Here is a 19,523-nt window from a genome sequence, read left to right on the forward strand (position 1 = left end):
CAGCTATTTGTAAGGCCTCCCCAGACAGCCATTTTGCCTTTTTGCATTTCTTTTCCATGAGGATGGTCTTGATCCCTCTCTCCTGTACAATGTCACGAACCTCCATCCATAGTTCATCAGGCACTCTATCTAGCCGATCTAGTCCCTTAAATCTATTTCTCACTTGCACTGTATATCATAAGGGATTTGATTTAGGTCATACCTGAATGGTCTAGTGGTTTTCCCTATTTTCTTTAATTTGAATCTAAATTTGGCAATAAGGAGTTCATGATCTGAGCCACAGTCAGCCCCCAGTCTTGTTTTTGCTGACTGTATAGAGCTTCTCCATCTTTGGCTGCAAAGAATATAATCAATCTGATTTCAATGTTGCCCATCTGGTGATGTCCATGTGTAGAGTCTTGTCTTGTGTTGTTGGAAGAGGATGTTTGCTATGACCAGTGTGTTCTCTTGGCAAAACTCTACTAGCCTTTGCCCTGCTTCATTCTGTATTCCAAGGGCAAATTTGCCTGTTACTCCAGGTGTTTCTTGACTTCCTACTTTTGCATTCCATTCCCCTATTATGAAAAGGATATCTTTTTTGGGTGTTAGTTCTAAAAGGTCTTGTAGGTTTTCATAGAACCGTCAAACTTCAGCTTCTTCAGGATAGCTGGTTGGGGCATAGACTTGGATTACTGTGATACTGAATGATTTGCCCTGGAAACGAACAGAGATCATTCTGTCATTTTTGATGAACCTGGAATGTTAGGTCCATGAATCAAGGCAAATTGGAAGTGGTCAAACAGGAGATGGCAAGAGTGAACATCGACATACTAGGAATCAGTGAACTAAAATGTACTGGAATCAGTGAATTTAACTCAGATGACCATTATATCTACTGCTGTGGGCAGGAATCCCTTAGGAGAAATGGAGTAGCCATCATGGTCAACAAAAACAAGACAAAGACATTGTAAAAAAAAAAAAACCAATAAAGTTGGAAAACTAACACTATCAATCCCAATGCTTATTACAAAGCTAAATAGTTAAGACAGTATATCATTGGCATAAAAGTAGACAAAACTTCAATGAAATAAAATATAAAGTCCAGAAATATACCTTCACTGCCTCCATCATAGCTCAGTTGGTAAAGAATCCACTTGCAATGCAGGAGACCCTAGTTTGATTCCTGGTTCAGGAAAATCCACTGGAGAAAGGATAGGCTACCCACTCCAGTATTCTTGGGCTTCCCTTATGACTCAGCTGGTAAAGAATCTGCCTGCAGTGTGGGAGACCTGGGTTCAATCTCTGGGTAGGGAAGATCCCCTGGAGAAGGGAAAGGCTACCCCTTCCAGTATTCTGGCCTGGAGAATTCCATGGACTCTACAGTCCAAGAGGTCACAAAGAGTCGGACATGACTGAGTGACTTTCACTTCACATACAGACAATTAACTTTCAACAGAAGTGTGAAGACAATTTTGTGGACGAAGGCTGGTACCAGTCTAGCACTGGTATAGTGCTGTAAGAATTGAATATCCATATACAAAAAATGAACTTAAATCCAAACCTTATATTATAGGTAAAATTAACTCAAAGTGAATCAAAGACCCAAATATAAAACCTAAAATTATAGTATTTCTATAAGAAAACATAGGAGAAAGTCTTTGCAACTTTCAACTTTTTTTTTAGCACAATGAGTTAAAATTTGTGTACAAAAACCTGCACATTTTAATATATATAATTTGATGAATTTGGACATATGTATACATCCAGATACCATCATCACAATTAAGGTGATAAAAGTATCCATCACTTCCAAAAATTTCCTTGTGTCCCATTTTTTTCATGTGTGTGTAGTAAAAACACTTAACATGAGATCTACACTCTTAAAATTTTTTCTAAGTCACAACATAGTCTTTAACTGTAGGGTTTATGTTGCACAGGTCTCTAGAACTTATTCATCTTGTATAACTGTAAATTTATACCCACTGAACAGCAACTCCCTATTTCTCCCTTCCTCCATCCTCTGAAAGCCACCAGTCTATTTTTTTACTTCTATAAATTTGAATAGTTTAGATACTTCATATAAAGGAAATTAAATGTCCATCAAGAGGTAAATGGATAAAGAAAACATGATATATACATGCAATGGAATATTATTCAGCCTTTAAAAAGAAGGAAATCCCACCATTTACAACAACATGGATGGACCTAGGCAACACCATGCTAAATGAAATGTCAATCACAGAGGTAAAATTTAATATCAAAAGCATGATCCATACAAATACAAGCTGACAAATTTGTTCATCAAAATTTTAAAAATTCACCCATCTATAAGATACTGTTAAAAGGCAAGGTTACAGAAGCATATTTGTGGGAGAAATATGTTTTTAAAAAGTCTCATATCCAGAATATATAAAGAACTTTCAAAACCTAATAATAAGGAAGCAAACAACCCATTAAAATGGGTAAAATATATGAATACACACTTCAGTAAGAAGATGTGGTACATATATACAATGGTATATTAGTCATAAAAAGGAACAATACTGGGTCATCTATAGAGACACAGATGAACCTAGAATCTGTCATACACAGTGAAGTAAGTCAGAAAGAGAAAAACAAATATCATATAGTAACACAAATACATGGAATCTAGAAACATGGTGCAGATGAACCTATTTGCAGGGCAGGAATAGACACAGATGTATGGAACAAATGGGTAGATGTGAGGAGAAGGGGCGGAGTGGGTTGAACTGGGAGATTGGGATTGATGTATGTGCACCGCCACGTGTAAAGCAGGTAACTAGTGGGAACCTGCTGTATATAGTACAGGGATCTCAGCTTGGTCCTCTGGTAACCCAGAGGACCTGGATGGGGGTGGGGGTGGGGGTGGGAGGGAGGTCCAAGAGGGAGGAGGTATATGTATATCACCTTATAGTTGATTTACTTTGTTGTACAGCAGAAATTAACACAACATTGTAAAGCAACTATACCCCAATAAAAACAAAACAAAAAAACAATAAGTATATTAGTAAAAATTTTAAAAAGGACCCATAAGCATAGCAAATAAGCTTGTGAGTATAAAATCCATACATTAGTCTTTAGGGACATGCACATTCAACCTACAGTACACCCTCTGTGATTTACTATTATTTGCAAATGTTGATTTTGTTTTTGGTGCCCAATTATTTATGATATATTCACAATTTGCCCCTGTATACCAACGTGTCAGACACTATACTAATTGGAGAGGAATCAGTGGTGGGCAGTCGTTTGAAAAGAGGGGGCCAGGCACCCTCACTAAACTCTGAGATGTCAAGGTCCTCCTCTGAGCTTGTTACCCTCACTGAGATGAATCTTGTCCAGAATGACTGCACTGCTCATGTCATGTCCTGCTTACTGATGTTCCCCTTTAGTTATACTCAAATCAATCATTCATTTACTCATTCATTCATTTCCTGGCTATTCTGTTCTAGGGAGTGTGCGAGGCCTTGAGGGTATAAAGATGAATACCACACAATTCCTGTCTTAATGGAGCTTAGAAATTAATGGGTAAGGTAAAGATGTAAGAAAAAAGTTTCACTAACATTTCCCACCTTCAGCTCCTAATATTGGTGTTTGGCACGAGGTAAGTGTTTAGCAGCTTTGTGTGGAGTAAGTGAATGATGGAATGAATGAACAGTTTGAAGAGCGGCTGGAGAGGCATCCGTCAATAGTACAGATTGATTGTGTTTGAAGGTGAGGTTGTGCAGAGCATTAGGGTGCTGGCAGCCTCAGGATGAAATGTGATATGGGTGCACCCAGCAGAATTCCACTATCATCAGGGTGACCTCAGAGATCTCCATCAGAAAGTGACTCACTGCACTGCGCTGCACTTCACCCAAGGGCTAGACTCTGCCAGCTGAGGTCATTCCTGAATTCCCAGGGACTCTCAACCAGCTCCACGGTAGATATTCTTTCTCCATGTCCTTCCTATCTCTCTGTGGGAGTTGGGCTTGTCCAATTTTTCAGATAGTCTTGGGCATTTTGTGCTGGGGACATGTGGCATGGAACTCATTTCCTTGAATTCATGAAAATTGGCATTCTGAAAGTGAAAAATTGTGAAAAATAAGGCATTCTGGAGTAGAGGAACAAATATAGTTATGCATCCGGAAGATCTGTGTTTGAGTCTTGCCTTGACCACTTTCCAACTATGTGATCTTTAAATGGAAAGTGGGATAAAATTATCTTTATTCAGCCATTCATGTCAGGTTTAAACAGATAAGATCAATAAATTATTTAGGACAAAAACTAGGATGTGTTAAGGACTCAGTAATCTGTCACGTTGCCAGAATTACCCACTGTAAATACTGTATGGGGAGGGCTTGGTTCCCCAAGCTGAGGAAGGATTTCCAGAATAAGCATCTCTAGCACAGGAGTCATCCTGATGGACTATTGGGTAAAGAGTGTTTCAGGTTCAAGGGTATAATATGTGTGTGCGTGCACATCCTCAGTTGCTCAGTCATGTCCAACTCTTTGCGACCCCATGGACTGTAGCCCTCCAGGCTCCTCTCTCCATGGTGGCACAGGGTATAATGAGATTCTGGCAAAGCCAAGGATGAAAAAAGCCAGTATATTCAGGGGTGTGCATGGGTCAGAGTTCTGGGTGCCTGTGCAGAAGTGCAGAAGTGGCAAGAAGTGGGCTGGTGAAGGGCTCAGGACAGGCAGGGCTGCGGGTATCCTGCCCAAGAGTTGGTCTTTGTCCTTGAAGGGCATGATGTTTCATTACAGGGTTCTCAAGTCTGCAGGTTCATGTTTTATGACATTTTCCTGAGAGCCTCTTTTTCTCAGGTCTTAGGGAGACATTCACAACCCATCCACAAAGTTAAAAAAAAAAAATCTAAATCTTGAAAATAAGGCAAAGAAAGGACAATATCTTCTTTCAGCATCACACAAGGGCATTGTTGTACAAGTCCCCTGAGCATTTTTTAATTATAGGGGAATGTACCTTTCTTTGACTCACTGTTTCATCATTGGTTGAGAGCCCAGGTACTGTGGAGTTACACATTAACTCAATGTTTTGTTTTGTTTTGTTTTCCTAGTGGAGATACAATTGATTTTTGCCTGGTAAAAAAGATAAATCCAAATGTTACGATCTTAGTGAACTATCAGGACATGAACCAGTGTTGTATCTAACCTAACAACTTTATTCTTTTGTCAAAAACCTGTAAACACTCAGTTCCTCAAATGCTTTCTGAATCAGGTTTACTCAATGCTCTGATCGTCTCATTAATAAGTTAAATAAGTCTTTGGCGTGTTTTTCATTCCACATTTGTGTGAGAATCGTGTTCACTCTTTGAAAGTCATACTTTGACGGCAATGTTTTAGCCAAAATCCCTGTGAAAGAGTAAATGATGGAACTGGAAAGGCTAGAGCCATTTTCTCAGTCTGAAAGGCCTGGGGACGCCCAGTTCCTGAGATCATTGGAAAGGTTACTCTGGGGATTAGTAGGGGGTGTTGTGACTCAGGTGGTACTCTGGGACCTTGGCAGCTTTGGTTGATGGTGAGGGGCAGTAAGCACAGGCACAGGGAAGCTGACTCATCTCCATGTGGGTGCACTGGGGTTGACTGGGGCCAGTGTCGACTCTAGCCCAGTGGGGATAGGACAGATAGGAGGATTCCCCGCAACAGGTGATATCAAAGTCAGACCCCTAGTAACATTCCTACTCCCCTATATTGTTAGATAGATGTAAATCTCCTGAAAGCAGGCCTTGAGCCAACAGCTGGCCAACCTCCAGGGAAACAGGCTGCATCCAGCCTCTTGTGGGATGGTTAGCAGGGGTGTCCAGGCTACAGGACATCCCAAAGGAGAACTGAAAACAAGGCAAAAGCACCTCATTTTAGATTTGGCCCATGGGTAGGGAGCAGATGAGAGTGGGAAGACTGTAGCACAAGACTGTAGCTCCTGGGGCTCAATCTCAGACATGCCAGATATCACTGCAGAGGCAAAGAAGATCTGCCTGCACTGTCTCATTTGTCCATTCATTTATTCATTTACCCAGTGCAAGGATGTATCACTGCAGGAAGGAGGTTTTCTGTGACTGTGGTTGATAGGGCTAGCGGAGGTGACCCTGTCATGTCTCATTTTTCTATTGACCCATTTCCTTGCCTTTGCTGCAGTGTGATTGAGAACAGAAGAGCAGTATTCTGTTTACCAGTGTTAAATAGGACCTCATTAAGACACCCTGAGTAGTGAACAACTCAGCACTCAGCTCCTCTGACCACCCAATCTGTATTGGGAGAATTCCTCCCATGATGTGTTGGTGCCTCTCCAACACAAAGCTGAGGAATAAGATTCTGCAGTCATCCTTGCAGCTGGAGACAAGCGTGTGACTGAGGCTCTGCCAGTCACAGGTACCCTGGACAAACTTTGGTTTGGAAGCATGTGATCCCAGAGGCAGGGACCACATGGCTTGCACTTTGGCAAGGGTAGTGCAGAGACACCTAACCTTCAGAAGCAGTACGGGCCACGCTATGCCCAGTGATGAGGTGGGTGAGTTTCTCAGGGAGGTTCAGGGCTAAACACTACTGCCTGTTGGCATCTCTCTGCAGTACTTGACTCAGGCCAGATGCTGTGCAGCCTTGAAGGTTTCCCGGTCCATAATGGGCTCACTCACCAAAGGAGAGTCCAGTTTAATATATCTGCCTTCATTCAGGGATTTACCTGAACCTCTAGGGGATGTTTCACACAAAAGAAATTCTGAGAAGCAGTTAGATTAACCCCGTGAGCTCTGTCTTGCCTCTTTTTTTTTTTTTTTTAATAATAGAAATGTAGGTGATTAGTAATATTGGATCCCTTCCATCAGGGTGGAAACAGGGATTGGTTATCACTGAAATAGACCTTCATCCTGTATTTGCCTTCCCAATTCACCAAGCTTCTGACAGCATTATTTATGGATTGCAGAAAGCCTTGCTTACCATTGATACTGAATCCAAGCTCGCCCTGCTTGCTGCACGACAGGCCAAGGAATTGGAGACAGGGTGTTGAGGCAAGGAATACGACTTTATTTGGAGAGCAGTCAGACTGGGAAGATGGCAGACTAATGTCTCAAATTAACCATCTTGTGGGAGTCTGGATGCCAGGTTCTTTTATGGATCAGAGACGGGGGAATGGTAAGGAAACAAACTAAAAAGGCCATTTAATCTCACAAATATCTCCTAGAATGGCAAGCCTCAGGCAGGGGGTTGTGTTAATTTCTTCCTTACTGCCATCTACAGGTGGACAGGGTTCTGAACAAAGGCACTTTCGCTTAACAATCAGGAAGAGGGACAGGATTCTGAGGCAGTCCCTTACATATTATTATAACAACAAAAGTGACAAAAGAAGGGTTAGAGTCCAAGAAACAGATCTAGCTTGGAAGAGTCAAAATCAACTCTTCCCTGTTACATCATTATGATATCCCACAGAAGAGTTTTAATTCGTTCGTTCATTAATTAGTAAAGAAGCTCATTTATAGCAAAGGAGGTAAAGACATGTAAAAAAGCCCAGTGATGTCTCTTGTGCTGCCTGGCCTGACTCAGGGTGTGCCTGTGATGGATTCAAAGCAGTCGGGAGATCTACCCCTAATGCACACCCTTCCAGAGGGGGAATATCAGATCTTGGCCTAGTCAGGATGCGTCATGTTTCCATGGTCATTTCCCAGTTCCATTTCATGCGATTTACTGAGCAGGTACTCTGGGCCAGATGTTTTATGTATCTTGTTACACATATGTGGTTCTCACAACAACCCATTTTCTACCACGATAAGACCAAAGGCCAGAGAGGATACATTGCCCAATACTAAAAGCTAGTAGTTTCAGAAATGGGCCTTGAAACCCACCCATGCCCACAGTCTTTTCACTTCATGATACCTCCTGCTTTTATGGAGAATGGAAGGTAGCAATTTCTGCAGTTGCCTTTTTAAAAAATTGTTTCCTAAGGGTTTCCCAGGTGGCACTAGTGGTAAAGAAACCCACCTGCCAATGCAAGAGATGTAAGAGACCCGGGTTCAGTCTCTGGGATGGAAGATTCCCCTGGAGGACGAAATGGCAACCCACTTAAGTATTCTTGCCTGGAGACCTGGTAGGCTACAGTCCATGGGGCCACAAAGAGTCAGACAGGACTGAAGTGACCACATCTATCCTTCATCCTAAGGCAAGGGAGACAAAAGCAAAAATAAACAAATGGGACCACAACAAACTAAAAAGCTTTTGTGTAGCAAAGGAAGCTATCAACAAAAACGAAAAGGCAGCCTACTGAATGGGAGAAGAGATTTGCAAACAATGTATCTAATAAGGGGTTAATATCCAAATATTTAAAGAACTGATACAATTTAGCATCCAAAGCACTAGACAATGCAATTAAAAATGGGCTGAGGATCTAAATACTCATTTTCCCCAAAGAAAACATGCAGGTAGCCAACAGACACATGAAAAAATGCTCAACATCACTAATCATCAGAGAAAAGCATATCAAAACCACAATGAGATACCACCTCACACCTGTCTGAATGTCACGAAATAACAAGTGTTGGTGAGGATGTGGAGAAAAGGAAACTTGTGCACTCTTGGTGGGAAAGTGAATTGGCACAGCCACTAGGGAAAACAATGTGGAATTTCCTCAAAAAATTAAAAATAGAACTACCATAAGATCCAATAGTTTCACCTCTGGGTATTTACCCAAAGAAAACATAAACACTGATTGGAAAAGATATAAAGCACCCCATGTTCACTGCAGTGTTATTTACCATAGCCAAAATATGGCAGTAACCTAAGTGTCTGTTGATAGATAGATGAATAAAGAAGATGTGGTATACATATACAATGGAATATTACACAGTCATACAAAAATGTAACTTTGTCATTTATGACAACATGGATGGATAAAGAGGGTGTTATGTTAAGTGAAATAAGTCATATAGAGAAAGATAAATAGAATACAATCTCACATATATGGAATCTAAAAAAAAATGAATGAATAACTATAATGAAACAGAAACAGACTCATACAGAGTCTGAATAGGAGCTACAGAGAGCGAATAGGTGGTTGCCAGCAGGGAGGGACTTGAGGTGTGAAACAGATGAAGGGGATTAAGAGGTTCAAACCTCCAGTTGTAAAATAAATAAGCCATGGGTAATGTATGGAGAGGACTCTTGAGAGTCCTTTGGACTGCAAGGAGATCCAACCAGTCCATTCTGAAGGAGATCAGCCCTGGGATTTCTTTGGAAGGAATGATGCTAAAGCTGAAACTCCAGTACTTTGGCCACCTCATGAGAAGAGTTGACTCATTGGAAAAGACTCTGATGCTGGGAGGGATTGGGGGCAGGAGGAGAAGGGGACAACAGAGGATGAGATGGCTGGATGGCATCACTAACTCGATGGATGTAAGTCTGAGTGAATTCCGGGAGATGGTGATGGACAGGGAGGCCTGGCGTCCTGTGATTCATGGGGTCGCAAAGAGTTGGACACCTGAGCGACTGAACTAACTAATGTAATATACCACATAAGGAGTATGGTCAACGGTATTGTAAAAACTTTGTATGGGGACAAGTGGTTACTAGACTCATTGTGGTGATCATTTCATAATATATCCAGATGTCAAATCACTATGTAGTACACCTGAAACTGAGATGATATTATATATCAGCTATATTTTGATTAAAAAAAAAAAACCCTCTGCCATGATTAGTCATTGGCTGGGAGCAACCCAGAAGCATGGCCTCCCTCTGCATGAAACTGATGGTAAATCCAGGTGGACAGCAGCTGGGCTGCCAGTCATTTATTCTTCCTACGCTCGGAGCCCAGAAGGGTGCGTTTTTATGGCTACCATACTGACTGAGTTCTAGGCAATGGAATGTAGGCAGGACTGATGTGTGTCTCTTCTAAGCCTGTACACCGTCTATGTTAATTTCTCCTTCCACTTGACACACACAAGTACAGAAACCTTGGAGCCGTTAATCGAGTAACCAAAGGTAGAAGAAGCTTGACCTACTGAAACCATTTAGTTGTTATCTCCAGGGCTCTTAAGAGCTCTGGCACCATAGTCCTTTATGTCACAATGCAGAAAGGAATCCAGTGAGAGGCCAAGTGATAGATGAGAAGTGATTTCTTACAATAGGACGCTTGTACGGTTCACAGGTAGGCAGGCAAGTGTTGTGATGCCCTGGGTACTCAGTGGGTTACATTTTTGTAATCAGAGCAAGAGAGAAGATGGGGAGATCTTGTCTTTCTTGAGTAGATGTCACATCTCCATCAACAGTTCCTCTCCCAGGTAGGGCAGGGAAGTTTACTTGTGCTTCCCTATATAGTCAGACCAGGACTTTCAGAGCACTTTGGAGAAATATTTTCAGGTCTCAGTACAATGAGGGTCTTTCATTTTGAAAAGTCACCTTTCCATAAATGATTGCTTTTTTGCGTGCACAAAGCCTGTTTGGGGGGGTCATTAACTGGATGATACCACTGGGCAGGTTGTAAGCCTTATTTTCTACTATTTTATTGTTTGGGGGCATTGTGCAAAGAACATGTCTTCGGGGCCAAAGAACATATTTTGGGGGTTATCAACTCACTGAGCTCACTGGGCAGGGTGTTTGTCTTATGCTACCATTGTTTTCTTGTTGTGGGGCATGTCTCCTGCTTCTGTTGTATGGTTTTGTTACGAAGCAAGCTAGCTTGATTTTATCATTAAGCAAGTCAATCTGACTTTGATGCTAAGTGATAGGAGTCAAGCAAGCCCACATTGTTTCCAAAATTTTCCATTACTTTCTTGAGTGATCATTAGTCTTATTCTGGTCTCCCTAATGGGATTTCTGAGCTAAATATTGGTCATCCTATTCTGTCCCTATCACCACCCCTTGAAGAGCTACCCACCAATCATACTCATTTAGGGCATCCATTAAGTGAGAAAGTTCTACTAGTGTTTTAAAAAAGAAAAGAAAAGAGAAAAGAATGAATTTAGACCTCCCCATCTCTACAAAAATTAACTCGTGCATGCATGCTGAGTTGCTTCAGTCATGTCTGACTCTTTGTGACTCTATAGACTATAGCCCGCCAGGCTCCTCTGTCCATGGGCTTCTCTAGGCAAGAATACTGGAGTGGGTTGCCGTGCCCTCCTCCAGGGGATCTTCTGGGTCCAGGGATTGAACCTGGGTCTCCTACCTCCCCTGCATTGGCAAGCGGGTTCTTTACCACTAGCGTCACCTGGGAAGCCCAAAAATTGACTCATGGTGGATCAAAGACCTGAATATAAATGGTAAAACATAAAACTCATAGAAGAAAGCAAAGGAGTAAATATTCATGACCTTGTATTTGGCAATGTATTCTTATATATGACACAAAAAGTACAAACAACAAAAGAAAGAAATAGATAACTTGGGCTTTATCAAAATTTAAAACTTTGTGCATTAAAGAACATTATCAAGTAAATGAAAAGACAGCCTACAGAATGGGAGAAAATACTGGCAAATCATATATCTGATAAGGGTCTGGAATATATAAAGAACTCATCATTCATCAGCAAAAGACAATCAAATTTAAAAATGGGCATAGGATTTGAATAGACATTTCTTCAAAGAAGATATACAAATGGCCAACAGTCACATGAAAAGATGCTCAGCGTCACTAGTCGTTACAGAAATGCAGGGACCTCCCTGGTAGTCCTTTGTCTAACACTCTGCGCTCCCAGTGCAGGTGGCTTGCGTTTGGTTCCTGGTCGGGGAGCTAGATCCCCAAAGCCACAACTAAAGATCTCATGTGCCACAACTAAGACCTGGTGCAGCCAAATCAAATAAAAATAAAATTAATATATTAAAAAAAATGTAAATCAAAACCCCAATGAGATCAGACTTCACAGTCGCAATGATGTAACTATTAAGAAAAAAAAATATTGTTGGTGAGAATGTGGAGAATTTGGAACTCATGTACATTGCTGGTGGGAATGTAAAATGGTTCAGTCAATGTGGAAAACACTGGTGATTCCTCAGAAAGTTAAACATATTATTATTATATAACCTAGTGATTTCTCTCTTAGATCTATACACCAAAGAAATGAAAACAGGCATCAAATACTTGTACCCAATCCCAAAAGGTCCAAATGGATGAATGGATAAACAAATTATGGGTATAAAAAGGAATGAAGTACTGATACCTGGTACAACAAAGTAGATGAACCTTGAAGACAATATGCCTTGAACCTTGAAGACATTATGAAAGAGACCAGATGCAAAAGGTCACGTATTATATGATTACATTTATATGAAATATCTAGAATAGGCAAATCCATGGAGATTGAACACAGACTGTGGTTGTCAGGGGCTGGGGGTGGGAAGGAATGGGAAGTTAAGTGCTTCATAAGGTACAGGGTTTCCTTTTGTGGTCCCTGAAAACATTTTGCAGCTAGATAGAGGTGGTGGTTGTATAACACAGTGGATATATTAAATGCTACTGAATACCTCACTTTAAAAAGGTTAATTTTATGTTGCGTGAATTTTACTTCAATAAAGATATATTAAAAAGCCAAAAAGGTTAGAGTGAGACAACAGCCAGTCCCATAGGACTCTACCCAGGGTGTGTGTCTCGTGGGGGTGGGGCAGGAAGTCAAGCTCAGATTTAAGTAGCAACCTCTCCAGAGGAAGATCCACCCACTCCTGCCTGGGTGGGGTTCTGCAGTGGGCTCCTTAGGTCAGCCCCCTGGGCTTCGCCTGAGTTAAGCTGATCCTCTGGAGGTTTTATCAGGCTCTCTCCAACTCCTCCTCCACCTGTCTGGTTGGCCGGCGAGCCTGGCGGGGATCCAGGGCGCTCACGGCTCTCCTTCTCCTCTTGGAGCCCGAGCAGCTGGCCTCGCCAGGGTCTGGCACGCCTTCAGTGGGCTCCAAGGGGCCAGGCCAGGGCCAGCTCTGGAGTGGGGCTCCCCAGCTTTGCAGACACTGCAAATCCTTTTTCTTAGCACAGCTGGCAGGATTAGGACCACTTTGGCAGCTCCAGGAAAAGGGATTGAAACCACCTCCGGGGACACAGGTAAGTAAGAGGGTCTGGGCTCTGGGACCTCATCAAGGGACTAGACTGGCTCTACACATCTGAGGTAGGTGTGACCCACGCTGATCTCCTTATCTGAGACCCACAAGAGGGCTTTGTAGCTGTTCTCTGAGGGTAAAGGTGGGGGACATTTCATGGACATGCTTCTGGTTAACTTCTGCCTGATTTTTAGAGCTTAACACAGACATCACCTTCTGTAGGAAGCCTTCCCAAGTCCTAAGGTGCCCTTTCTCTGTGTCCTCAAAGCATCTTGCACTTCTTACATAGCATTTTCTGTACTCGATTATAAATGTACACTAGACCATGTACTTCCTTGTGGCTGGGTGCACTCTTCCGGGGGCCCTCTTACCTACATCAGTGACCCAATAGTTGTCTTTCGAGCCTGCTATTGACCTGGGGAAGGGGGACTAGTTCCTTCTCTTACTTTGCCAGGCAAGCATTTGTTCACACTTGTGTGCAAGCATACCTTCACACACAACCTCACAGGAAGTTCAGTCTTTTCTTCAATCCAGGTCCCTGTGATAAAATCTAAACTATACAGAACTGAGGTGGCAATGGGCTGAGGGGTGAGCATGGTGGCCCCAAACTAACAGTGTCAAACCCTTGCTCCATGTGAACCAGGTGTCCCCTTGACCAGACTTATAAAAGTTGTTGGTCCCCAAGTGAATGTCTTCTTGGCTGACCAGCTCTCCCACTTGGACCTGTTTCTCATCCTCATTCTACTCTATTTTGCTTTTCTCCTTGCCTGGGTGGGGTCTATTCCCTTGGTTGGGGTGTCCCAGCTCTTCATCAGTATTAGAGTCCCCATTCATTTTCTTGCTGTTCAAAGTGAGGGGGAGACTTGGAGCCTGGCAGTCAGACAAGAGAAGGGAGGGGGCTTTGCCCTCTGGGTGGAAGCTTGCTTTTTCTTTCTGTTCCTCTATGATCATTGCAAACTCTTTTAAACAACAAATCACTTATACTGCAAGTGTTCATCTCCTGCCCACAGACTTCAGTGATCTACATATAAAATTCATGTCTTCCTGCTAGCATAATTTTTGGACTTTATTATGCTAGAAGAGTGTCTGTCTCTTTCCCAACCTTGACTGTGACATTACAAAACCCTCTTCTATTGGTTTGGCCTTGAAGAACTCTGTTTTTAATTTCCATGTCTAATTTCCCCCTAGTTGCAGCAATTAGGGCTGGGGGTGAGAGGAAAGCTATTAATCTTGGTGTGGATAGACACAAACCAGGTCTTAAAGATCAAGTTTTGGGTTGGGAGTAGCCAGGCCCATGGCAGATGCAGGAGGTCATGGATATAGCTTCCCATAGGGGTGAGTAAAACACAGCCCCTAGGCTGTGCTTGGGAGCAGAAGGGCCACTGGAAATTTAAAATGTGGTGTAATAAATCTAAAAGGGGATGTACACAATGCTTATAGAGCACAGAGAACGGGGGCCTAATCTTGTACATGAAGGAAGACTTCCTGGATGAGGTGATGTCTGGGTGGAGCCATGAAGAGCAAATAAAAGTTATCCAGGAGAGTATCCGTCTGCACCCTGATCCCCAAATTCTCTTCTCTCTATCAAGTTCTGAAGACACTAGAGAGACATCTCAGATGCCCTCCTGTGCCTTGTTCAGGATAATTTGGTTTGATAACCTCTGAAGCATTAGCTGGACAGAGGTACCCTTGGCTATTTCTCTCTGACCTTAGGCAGATGTGGAGAACGCTAGAGGGATTGGCGGTTCCTGGAAAGCCTTGGGGTTGCCATAGGTGTACCACTCCTGATTTCTCACCAAGAGATTCTCAGGTATGAGATGGACCCCAGTTTGGGCCGTAGGGTGTTGGTGGCTTCCACCCTCAACACCTCTGCCATGTGATGGTGTCCATCCCAAGGACCAGAACTTTGGAATCCAAGTGGGAGCCATAAGCCACCCTCATGGTTCCTCCTGTGGTTGAGGAGGGAGCTTGGGATGATGCTCTGACTTGGCTCCAGTGTGTTCTTCCCAAAGCTGGAGTCATTCAGGCTACATTCTTACCTGGGATGGCTGCACTGGAGAGTCTAGATGGGCTTTGCCTATGCCAAGTACAATGATCAATCTCAGATGCGCTTAGGAGGAATTAGCTAAAGGGCTTAGTGGGACCTTGGCTTCAAGAAACAGAGGGCAAGATGAAAAAGCCAGGAATATGTGGGATTAGCATGAAGGAATGGGCTAGTAGTGGGATGCTCTTGAGATAGATATGCCTAATATTGCTATTTGGCCACTATTATAACATGGGTTCAAGGGAGAGACTCATTTTATTCTTACTACTGTTGAGAGGTCTTGTGGTCTAGCTTGGCTAGGGACAATAATATACAAAATAAGGCTGGAGTTTTTATTATTTTGCCAAGTAATATTATACCTTCTTTGCCCTAGCTTTTAGCTGTGTCCCTGAGTCCAATTGCATATAGAACCCAATCAAGAGATACCCATCTATTCATGGTTGTAAAAGACACGGCAGAGCCCTTGACATCACTGGTTTTCAAGGTGGAAGAGAGACCATATGAGCATTTACCCCTTTTGCACAGCCCCCCTGGGGTAGTGGAGGGTGGGGACAGTTGACTGTAACCAACAATGAGGGAGGGACTCAGATCTGTCCCATTCCTCACCAATGCGGATTCAGCAATCTCAGGGCCTACTATGTTTTTTCCTTTAGGCTTGTAGTGATCCTCCACTCCACTGCACTTGTAGTGATCACTTGTAGTGATCCTCTTGCAGTGACCTTCCTCGTTCCCTTCTGAGCTGTCCTTGGATTCTTGGAGTTCTCCGAGTTTCTAGAAGAAATGGTAGTTGGCTCCAGGTTGATCTTTAACCAACCTGAAAATGTGCTAGTTCTTGAACCTGAGAAGGCAGATGAAGGGGGTTCTGGTCTTGACCTCCCCAGACAGCCTACCCAAGCAGGTGTTCAGCCTCTGTGGCCCAGCCTCTGCCCCTGCTGGCTTGGCAGGTGGGGTGCAAGCAGGCTGGATCCTCCAGGAGAGACTCAGAACCCAGTCACTTTAGTGCCTGGTCACAGTTTATAAAGAAGCAGGTGGTAGGGAAGAAAGCTTTTGCCAGGTGCTCATTGGCAATAAATAAATTTTCTTGGTGATGACCCTTGGAGAGTGGCATTTGAAAAGATTCTCTTTCTGTGTTTTCTAACTTTCAAAGATGAGTGTGCATCAGTTGCGTTGAAATTGCATAGGGATTAGCAAGGACTCTGGCCAGGGAAGTGTCAGAGTGGCCTATGACAGTGAGCTGGACTGAAGTGCGCCACATGGGGGTCTTTGGTTTGGGAAGGGGAGTGGGTACTTTGGGCCATCCTGGAAGCTCCTGATTCGTTCCCCACTCAAGCTGCCTTGTAAGGTTCCTACCTCTCGGCCAGAAAAGACCTTGGATGTAGGACTGGCTGGTGGCCCCTCGCGCCCCTGGTGGGGCTGCCCTTTGCCTGGAATCTCGTGGCTTGACTGTAGCCCTCTCTCTGCAGGGGGTTTTCTGTGTTTGGAGCCAGGATCCTTGGGCTGTAGACATTGCTCTGCTTCACTTCTGGTCTCAGCTAGCATCTGTACACATAGCCTTGTCTGACTGGTTTGTTTTCTCAGAAGCAAGTGGTTTCATTGTTGAGTTTGGCATCTCGTCCAGCTATGAGATAGAAAGAGGAAGTTGGGTCTTTGTATGTCGGTAGACGGCCTTGCCAAGTGGCAGCAGTGTGACAGGGAAATGACACTGATGCACAGATGTCCATTGTCCAGAGCACCCTGCGAGGCTGCTCTGTTCCTAGAGGCTAGGACAGGATGGCCAGCTGTGCTGATGCCCAAGGTCAGGTGGATGGAGCAAAACTATCCATCAAGCTGTGAGCCGTTCATCACCTCCAGAAAGTTCACCTGGGGATGTCTCCCTGCCTCCCCAGGCCACCGTGTTAGCCAGTGAGCAGCTTGGGAGCCCAGAGTCTGCCTAGGCTGCACCTCTGTGTCTGGACTTAGAGGGGGCTCCTGAGGCCCTGAACCCCTGCTGTCTGGGAACAGATTTCACTGATAACTTCTCATGTGCCTGGTTCATGCTTTGAGTGTGTCATGCCCTCTCATAGGGTGTTTGTGGCACAGGTGTGCCACCCTCTCAACCCTGGAATGGGACGGAGAGAAGGAAGGAGGAGTGAGAGGGGAGCTGGAGAGAGGAATTGGCTGCTTGGAGAGAACAAAGTAGTCTGCCCGTCTGCTAATTTCAAGATTCTCTGAGCCTTCTAACTTCACGGTGGTGAAGCAGAATTCAGCTACACCAGTGATTAAGGAAAGCAAAGCTGTACTCTGTAGTGGGGGATTGGGGTGGGGGGAAGAGCAACATCTGACCCACCATCCACATCCACCAGGTAAATGTGGCCACGGAGGCTGAGCCATGATGTGTCAGAGGACAGGGCCTAAGAGCTGATCAAGAAGTTAGAGCTGGGACTCACGAAAAGAGTTCTTATCCACTTGATCCCATGGGCTCACAAAAATCCTGGGGCAGTAAGCTTGGGGATCTGCATCTCTGCTTTACCACTGAGGAATGAAGGGGACATCTTTTTATCTTCCAGGGAGAAGGCTGTATGTTGACATTTGGACTTTGGCACTTTTATTTTTATTTTTTTGGCACTGCCTGGCATATGAGATCTTAGTTCCCTGACAGCAGGGATTGGACCTGCATGCCCTGCATTGGAAGGCAGAGTCTTAACCTCTGGACTACCAAGGAAGTCCCCTGACTTTGGCACTTTTGTAAGCTAGAGGCTCCAAATCTTGCACACCCATATCCCGTACACGTGGATGCTGTGCCATGATGGGACACTCCCTTTAAATTGGGACCCTATGCTACTTTGTTTGGTAGCTCTATAGGAGCAGAGGCCTCTGGTTCTTGCACTGGGTGGGTCTAGCCTACTTCTGCCAGGAGGGACATATTGAAACCACTCTAGAAAATTGACAAATGTGCAGAAAATGAGAAAATCAATAAATCATTACTTGTGATTTATTCTTACAAATAAGACAGCAATTTATTATTTTTTTAAGTTATTTATTTATTTGGCTGTGCTGGTCTTCATTATGGCATGTGGGATCTTTAGTTGTGACATGTGGGATCTGTTTCCTTGACCAGGGATTGAACCCAGGCCCCCTGCATTGGGAGCATGGAGTCTTAGCCACTGGACTACCATCCCAAGACAACTATTTGTTTATTGAACAGACTATCCCTTGATTGTAGGCCATTAGTGGATCCCAGATTATTGACATTTTATTTGAACTTCACAGATGTGAGTTTTACAAAGCTTCCATTTTACACTATAGAGCTAAGCTTGTTAATGTGGAAATATATTCTCTAGTTCATTATAAGTAGAATCTGTACCAGCCCTAAGAAAAGGAGGACACCTACTGCTGTTCTTATAGAGTGGGAGACAGTCATGTAGCTATTCAGGGAGGGGATGTTACAGGGGAGGTTGGACCCCCTCTCTGCTGGAGGGAATGTGGGAGGAAAGGTGATCCTTGGTAGAAGTTTTCCAGAGCAGGTGACATCAGGGTAGGGCTTTGATGGATAAGTAAGAGTTCACTAAGGCAGCAAAGAAGGACATTCCAGCCTGGAGAAATAGCAGCACTAAGCCTTGATGCATGAGGCTGGCCTCTTCTGGGAGTTGCAAGTGGTTTCATGTGGCTGGAGCCAATTGATATCTGTTAGGAGGGGGCTGCGGAGAAGGCAATGGCACCCCACTCCAGTACTCTTGCCTGGAAAATCCCATGGAGCCTGGTGGGCTGCAGTCCATGGGGTCGCTAAGAGTCGGACACGACTGAGTGACTTCACTTTCACTTTTCACTTTCATGCATTGGAGAAGGAAATGGCACCCCACTCCAGTGTTCTTGCCTGGAGAATCCCAGGGACGGGGGAACCTAGTGGGCTGCCGTCTATGGGGTCGCACAGAGTCGAACATGACTGAAGCGACTTAGCAGCAGCAGCCACAGGAGGAGGGGGCTGGGAGGAGATGAGAGGGGATGAAAGGTAGGTTGGTGTCAGCAGTTGACAAAGGGCCTCTTAGGTAGATCAAGGAGTTTGGTTTTATCTCAAACACCATGAGTAACAAATGTTTTGTATTCTGGACCCATTGACTACCTGTGCTCTGATTGTCAAGCCTTGTTCACGTTTTCTTCATTGCTGACTTGGATTGCACAGCAGATTCCTTAGCTATTGCATATTGATGACAGACCGTTTTTAAAGGGACTTCTCATCATGTAACGATCCAGCTGGCCCTGCAGCAGCTTTCCCTTCCCTGACTGTGAAGCCTGCAGGCTTCATGGGAGTCCCTTGCTTTCTTGCCTCTCCTTCTGACTGCACACCAGTGCCTCTGCTTGGTCAGTGTTGGCATCTGCCTTGCCTGTGCCTGGTGCCTTACGGCCTGTTCTGACTGTCAAGAGCCATCCCTCCCCTGTCACAGCATCAACCTGGAGGGTCCTCCAGGTCGGTCCTCAGGAGCCTTCCCACAGATAAGTT

The sequence above is a fragment of the Ovis canadensis genome, chromosome 24, assembly GCF_042477335.2.
Source record: "Ovis canadensis isolate MfBH-ARS-UI-01 breed Bighorn chromosome 24, ARS-UI_OviCan_v2, whole genome shotgun sequence".
In the NCBI taxonomy this organism is placed as follows: Eukaryota; Metazoa; Chordata; class Mammalia; order Artiodactyla; family Bovidae; genus Ovis; species Ovis canadensis.